The sequence below is a fragment of the Triticum aestivum genome, chromosome 4D, assembly GCF_018294505.1.
Source record: "Triticum aestivum cultivar Chinese Spring chromosome 4D, IWGSC CS RefSeq v2.1, whole genome shotgun sequence".
Taxonomy (NCBI): Eukaryota; Viridiplantae; Streptophyta; class Magnoliopsida; order Poales; family Poaceae; genus Triticum; species Triticum aestivum.
The window spans coordinates 21,753,374-21,760,396 of NC_057805.1; positions in this window are offsets into that span (position 1 = coordinate 21,753,374).

The following is a 7,023-nucleotide window of genomic DNA, read 5'->3' on the forward strand; positions in this document are numbered from 1 at the left end:
CGCCGGCCTGCTCTCCCTCGCGCCGCCCTCCTTCCTCCCGCCGTGGAGCAGCCCGAGCCCGAGCTCGATCTCTCCCCAGATCCGATCGAAACCTCTGTACGTTGACTTTCTCGCGACCCGTTTTTTCTCTAAGTCACTAAGATTTCTCAGTATGTGCTCCTGTTCGAGATGCTATAACTCCGTGCATGTAGCTCCGATTCATGCGTGTAATATGTCAAATTGTTTGCCTCATGATGCTCTTCATTTTGTTCAATTGCACCATGTTCATTAAAGGTCATCTTGATGCCCAAATCTTCGTTGGAAGAGGGCTAGTTGCTGTTATTCTCTGGTTCTTATCAGAACTTAGAGATTTGTCATTTTTGTATCATTTAATCCGTGCATCTTTTGAGCATGAGCTCTACATGTGTTTTGAAGTATGCCATGCCATATTTCCAGTGGTATAGTCGATGTATTTGTGTGATCTCTGTGGTGACTAGCACAAGCATGCAAAGTAGGCCCCGTAATATTTCTGGTTCCAAGGACTTGGTGATTTCTCTAAGTCCTTGTCTGCTGTAATTTTGTTGCCATGTAAAGTTGATGCTACAGAGAGATCCATGCATATTTTGGAGATGTTCAGTAAGGATGTTTTGTAGCTATAGTAGTAATTGATCCATTCCTGCAATTGTTTGCAACTATGGAGGGCCATAACATGACTCAGTCTTGCTCTACTTTTGCTATAAAATATTTCTGGCAGATTCTTAACATGATATGCAATTTTGCCAAGCTTATTGTAGTTGATCCATACATGCTATGCAATTGTTCTTTCCATGGATAGCTTCATAAACATGCCATCTTGCTGTAGGTGTGCTTGGTTTGTCATGCATTGCTCTGTAGTGAGTGCATCAAGCTCACAAAGAGGCCTACATATTAATATTTCTGCCATGCTCTGTTTTCTGCTAAGTCTGAAACCTGATAACGAAGTTGCTATGTTTACATGCTTGCCATCAAATCTTCTGCTCCTTTTTGGCTTATGGTCAGTAAGGGAGTTTTGTCATGTGCATTTAGTCGAACACTGCCATGCCTTGTTTTGCTATGTTAAGTTCCTGTAGCATGTTGATTTCGTGATCTGAACATTGCTACCTGATGCTGATTTCTACCATGTCCAGTTTTTCACCAAGTCTGTGAACCTGTAATCTTTTGCACTTTTGCCATGCTTGTTTGAGCTTGATATGTTGTGAACTAGCCATAGCTCAATGTTCATATTTTGTCAATCATCTCCTGTAGATAACAGCCATGTGCTTTGTTGCTATGTTGGGGTGCTGTAGCATTGTTACTTGTTGCATTTTAAGTGCTATCTTGCTGTTAACCGCAGATTCGTGTCATTCTTGTTTTGCTTGCCATTTGCAAACCGTGCATCCGTTTCCGGTGATCTTTATATCGATTTCGACCGAAATCATCTCATCTTTCCAGTGGCATGCTTGGCTTGCCAAGTTACTGCCATCTTCATCATTTTCCTTCCGGAGCACACATATGCATCGTATATCATATCTTGCATATCATACATGTTTTGCATCATGTTGCTTGCGCATTTCTCGTTGTTGATTGTGGTTCCGTTTGTTTGTGTTCTTGTCTTGGGTAGAGCCGGGAGATGAGTTCGTGAACGAGGAACCTGTCGAGTACGCTTACGAGGATCAAGCTTTCGACAACTCTGAGAACCTTGCAGGCAAGATGACCACCCCTCGAAATCACTTCTATCTTTGCTATGCTAGTTGTTCGCTCTATTGCCATGCTCACTACCTATCACTTGCTATCTCATGTCTCCCATTTTAGCCATGTCAGCCCTAACCATCCTTTCCTAGCAAACCGTTGTTTGGCTATGTTACCACTTTTGCTCAGCCCTTCTTATAGCGTTGCTAGTTGCAGGTGAAGTTGAAGTTTGTTCCATGTCGGAACATGGATATGTCGGGATATTACAATATCTCTTATTTAATTAATGCATCTATATATATTTGGTAAAGGGTGGAAGGCTCGGCCTTATGCCTGGTGTTTTGTTCCACTCTTGCCGCCCTAGTTACTGTTATACCGGGATTATATTCCTTGAGTTTGCGTTCCTTACGCGGTCGGGTGATTTATGGGACCCCCTTGACAGTTCGCCTTGAATAAAACTCCTCCAGCAAGGCCCAACTTTGGTTTTACCATTCGCCGCCTAAGCCTTTTTCCCCCGGGTTTTCGCGAGCCCGAGGGTCATCTTATTTTAACCCCCGGACCAGTGTTCCTTCGAATGCTGGCCCAAACTTGGCAATGTCCGGCGCCCCCTGGGCAACCAGGGTCTATGCCAACCCGACGTCTTGCCCATCCGGTGTGCCCTGAGAACGAGATATGTGCAGCTCCTATCGGGATTTGTCGGCACATTCGGGCGGCTTTGCTGGTCTTGTTTTACCATTGTCGAGATGTCTTGTAAACCGGGATTCCGAGACTGATCGGGTCTTTCCGGGAGAAGGTTTATCCTTCGTTGACCGTGAGAGCTTATGATGGGCTAAGTTGGGACACCCCTGCAGGGTATTATCTTTCGAAAGCCGTGCCCGCGGTCATGAGGCAGATGGGAATTTGTTAATGTCCGGTTGTAGATAACTTGTCACTTGACCCAATTAAAATACATCAACTGCGTGTGTAGCCGTGATGGTCTCTTCTCGGCGGAGTCCGGGAAGTGAACACGGTCTGTGTTACGAATGACGTAAGTAGGTGTTCGGGATCACTTCTTGGTCATTGCTAGATGACGTCCGTTCCGTTGCTTCTCTTCTCGCTCTCTTTTGCGCAAGTTAGCCACCATATATGCTTTTGCCGCTGCAGCTCCACCTCTTTGCACCATCTTTTCCTACAAGCTTAAATAGTCTTGATCTCGCGGGTGTGAGATTGCTGAGTCCCCGTGACTCACAGATTCTACCAAAACAGTTGCAGGTGCCGACGATGCCAGTGCAGATGATGGCGTCGATCTCAAGTGGGAGTTCGACGAGGAACGTGGTCGTTACTATGTGTCTTTTCCTGATGATCAGTAGTGGAGCCCAGTTGGGACGATCGGGGATCTAGCATTTGGGGTTGTCTTATTTTCATCTGGATTTTGACCGTAGTCGGTCTATATGATTGTATTTTGGATGATGTATGATGATATTTATGTATTGTGTGAAGTGGCGATTGTAAGCCAACTCTTTATCCCATTCTTGTTATTACATGGGATTGTGTGAAGATGACCCTTCTTGCGACAAAACCACTATGTGGTTATGCCTCTAAGTCGTGCCTCGACACGTGGGAGATATAGCCGCATCGTGGGTGTTACAAGTTGGTAATCAGAGCCATCCCCGACTTAGGAGCCCCCTGCTTGATCGAATCGCTGGCGTTGTTGAGTCTAGAGCAAAAATGTTTTGAGTCTTAGGATTATATATATCGGAGAGTAGGATTCTTTTTACTCCTCAGTCCCTTCGTCGCTCTCGTGAGGTCTCCTGACGTAGAAGTTTTGACTATTCTCTCCTCAAATTTCACAAAAAAAATTTAGGATCACGCGGGTATCTTGGAATCGTTCCGATCGATTTGTGACGAGAACATTGTTCTTGGTGCCTCCTGTCATTTAGGGGTTGTGGCAGTGTCCGGGGAGTTGAGCTCCGAGGTGTTGTCGTCACAATTTTATCATTGCAGTTCTGGAATACCTGTGTTTCGCCGACATCGAAATCTCTTTTATGCAGTTGTTGGTGAGATCACCTCGACGCCACCCAGTACTGGGGCGGGAGTTCGGGAGTATTGCCATAACTTGTATAACGGATGTTTTTCGAAGGTTGAGGTAAACGATTTCTGAAGGTTTCTTGGTTATGTGTTGACGGATGGATATAGCTGGATCTAGGGATTGCTAGTTTGGGTGATATATTTTGTGTCCCCTGTATCCCCTACACCAGATTGCATAACCAGAAAGTTTCGGGAGTTTATAAGTGGGAATTCAAGTAGCCTTAGGATATCTTTCCGACAGACGCATGATATGAGATTGGGGTTCGATGTCTAGTGGTCCACCTTTCCACGGTTGATTTTACAGTGGTCTCGTTGTGTCTTAAAGAGTCCATGGCTTTGCCGACTCGGGGACGCTTCGTATGTCATGTGCACAGCCTTGTACATGATGGTGCTGTACGATTGAGCCCGTGTGGGCCCCACCACGAAAACTTCGGACGAAATATCTATCATATGTTTGTTCCGGCTTATTCTGCAAGCCAATACTTGTTTTATTTTGTATTGTGGTATTCGAGTTGTTTCGAATTCATATGTTCATTCCATATCTTTTTCAAGTGGCTTCTCAACTTATGGAAGTGTGATGATTTACTACGGAATTCATTCGTTCATCTTCGTTCGAATGTTTATTGTGAAGACTATATGTTGCCATTTCTATCCGTTGATTGTACTTATCTATTTGTCTATCAAGATGCTAACGGATGTCACCCTCTTCAGGATGGCTCCGCCAACGCGTCAGAATCCGGATCGCAATGAAGGGAGTCAAGCGAACCCTCCGCCACCACCTCCACCTCCGGAGGCATGGCAGGCAATCATGGCAGCCACCAACGCCAATGCTCAGATGATTCTGCAACTCTTGCAAGAACGTACTCAAGGGCAAGGCAATCAAGGCAATCAAGGTCAAGGCAACAATCAGTTTCACTTTGCCACTCTCAACCAGTTTCTCGCAAATCAGCCCAAGTCTTTCAGCTACTGTGCCGAGGCCACGGATGCCGATGATTGGCTCGTGAACATCAACAAGCATTTTGAATGTAGCAATGTCAGGCCTGAGGACTATGTCAAGTTCGCTTCTTTCCAGCTCAAGGACCAAGCTGCTGATTGGTTTCAACAATACAAAGATTCCAGAGGAGGTCGTGTGATCACTTGGACTGACTTCTGTCGGGACTTCAAAGCGCACCACATTCCACAAAGTGTTGTTGAGAGCAAGCGTGAGGAGTTCCGCAATCTCAAGCAAGGCAACATGTCTGTGTATCAATACAACATTCAGTTTCAGAAACTTGCTCGCTTCGCTAAACAAGACGTTCCTGATGAGAAGAGCATGATCTATCACTTCAGAGGTGGCCTTAAAGAGGATCTGCAGTTAGCTCTCGTTCTTGTTGAGCCTACTCAGTTTGATCAATTCTACAATATGGCACTGAAGCAAGAGGCTGCTCAGCTCAAGTGTGAGGCATCTAAGAAAAGAGTCAGAGACGCAGTTCATTCTTCTTCTTCCTCACTTGTGATAGCTAAGCAACAGAAGTTCTGGTTGCCTCCTCCTCCTCCGTTTCGTCAGCCTTACCAGCAGAAGAACAAAGGTGGCCATGGTTCTTCCAACTCTTCCAACTCTTGCTATCAAAACAAGCCTCAGAATCAAGCTCCCAAGTCCAATGCTCCTTATCACCGTCCACTCTCAGAGGTGACTTGCAACAAATGTCAGCAGAAAGGTCACTATGCTAACAAGTGCTTCAACCAAAGGCGTCTTCCTCCTCCTCCTCCTATCAGATCTTCCAGCAATGCAGTGGTCAAGCATAATCCAAAGTCTGCAAAGGTGAACATGATGAATGCAGCTCAAGCGGAGGAATCTACTGATGTGATAATGGGTAATCTTCCTGTTAATGATTTTCCTGCAAAAGTTCTTTTTGATACTGGTGCATCACTTTCTTTCATATCAAGACCATTTGCATTTAAGCATGAGTTGGTTTATCAAGATTTGCCTAGACCGTTATCAGTTGTCTCTCCGGGTAAATTCATGAATGCAAGTTCCATGGTTCCGAATGTTACCATCAAGATGTGCGACTATAAATTTCAGTCTTCTCCAATTGTTATTGGTGACTCGGATATTGATCTTATTCTCGGGATGGACTGGCTTTCTAAGCACAAGGCTCAACTTGATTGTGCTGCCAGAGAAATTCAATTGACACAATCGTCTGAGGATGTGATTGTTTTTGCCGCTCATGATGAAACCATTCGGTTTTTCTCTCTCAATGAGAAGGGCGAATTGGATGCCATATCTCAAATTCCAGTTGTTTGCGAGTATCAAGATGTCTTTCCAGAAGAGCTTCCGGGTATGCCTCCTCATCGGCCAGTTGAGTTCGTTATCGAACTGGAGCCTGGCACTGAACCCGTTTGGAAGCGTCCATACAAGCTTGGACCTAACAAGCTGAAGGAATTGAAGAAGCAGCTCGATGAACAAGAGCGTCTGGGTTTGATCAGACCGAGTTCTTCTCCATGGGGTTGTGGTGTTCTTTTTGTCAAGAGGAAGGATGGCACGGACCGACTTTGTGTCGACTACCGTCCATTGAACAAGAAGACAATCAAGAACAAGTATCCACTTCCCAACATCAATGAGCTATTTGAGCAACTCAAGGGTGCTAAAGTATTCTCGAAGCTTGACCTTCGTATGGGTTATCATCTCATCGCATTCGTGAAGAAGATATTCCCAAGACAGCATTCAGAACAAGCTTTGGTTCTTATGAATATACTGTCGTGTCTTTCGGCCTTGTCAATGCTCCTCCGGTGTTCTCTCGGATGATGAATTTAATCTTCAACCCCTATACCAATGAATTCGTTCTGGTGTATCTCGATGATATCTTGGTCTTCTCCAAGAATAAGCAGGATCATGCCAAACATTTGCGATTGGTGCTCGACAAGCTCAGAGAGTATCAATTCTATGCGAAGTTCTCCAAATGTGAGTTTTGGCTCGATGAAGTTCTTTTCCTTGGTCACATCATCTCTGCCAAGGGCATCGCTGTTAACCCCGAGAAGGTGTACGCAGTTCTGGATTGGGAACCTCCTCAAAATGTCAAGCAGCTTCGAAGTTTTATGGGTCTTGCAAGCTATTGCCGGAGATTCGTTGAGAACTTCTCCAAGATTGCAAAGCCTCTTTCCAACCTCCTACAGAAGCATGTGAAATATGTCTGGTCTCCTGAGTGTGACGTTGCTTTCAACACTCTCAAAGAGAAACTGGTCACAACTCATGTCTTGACTCCTCCTGATGAATCCAAGCCGTATGAAGTT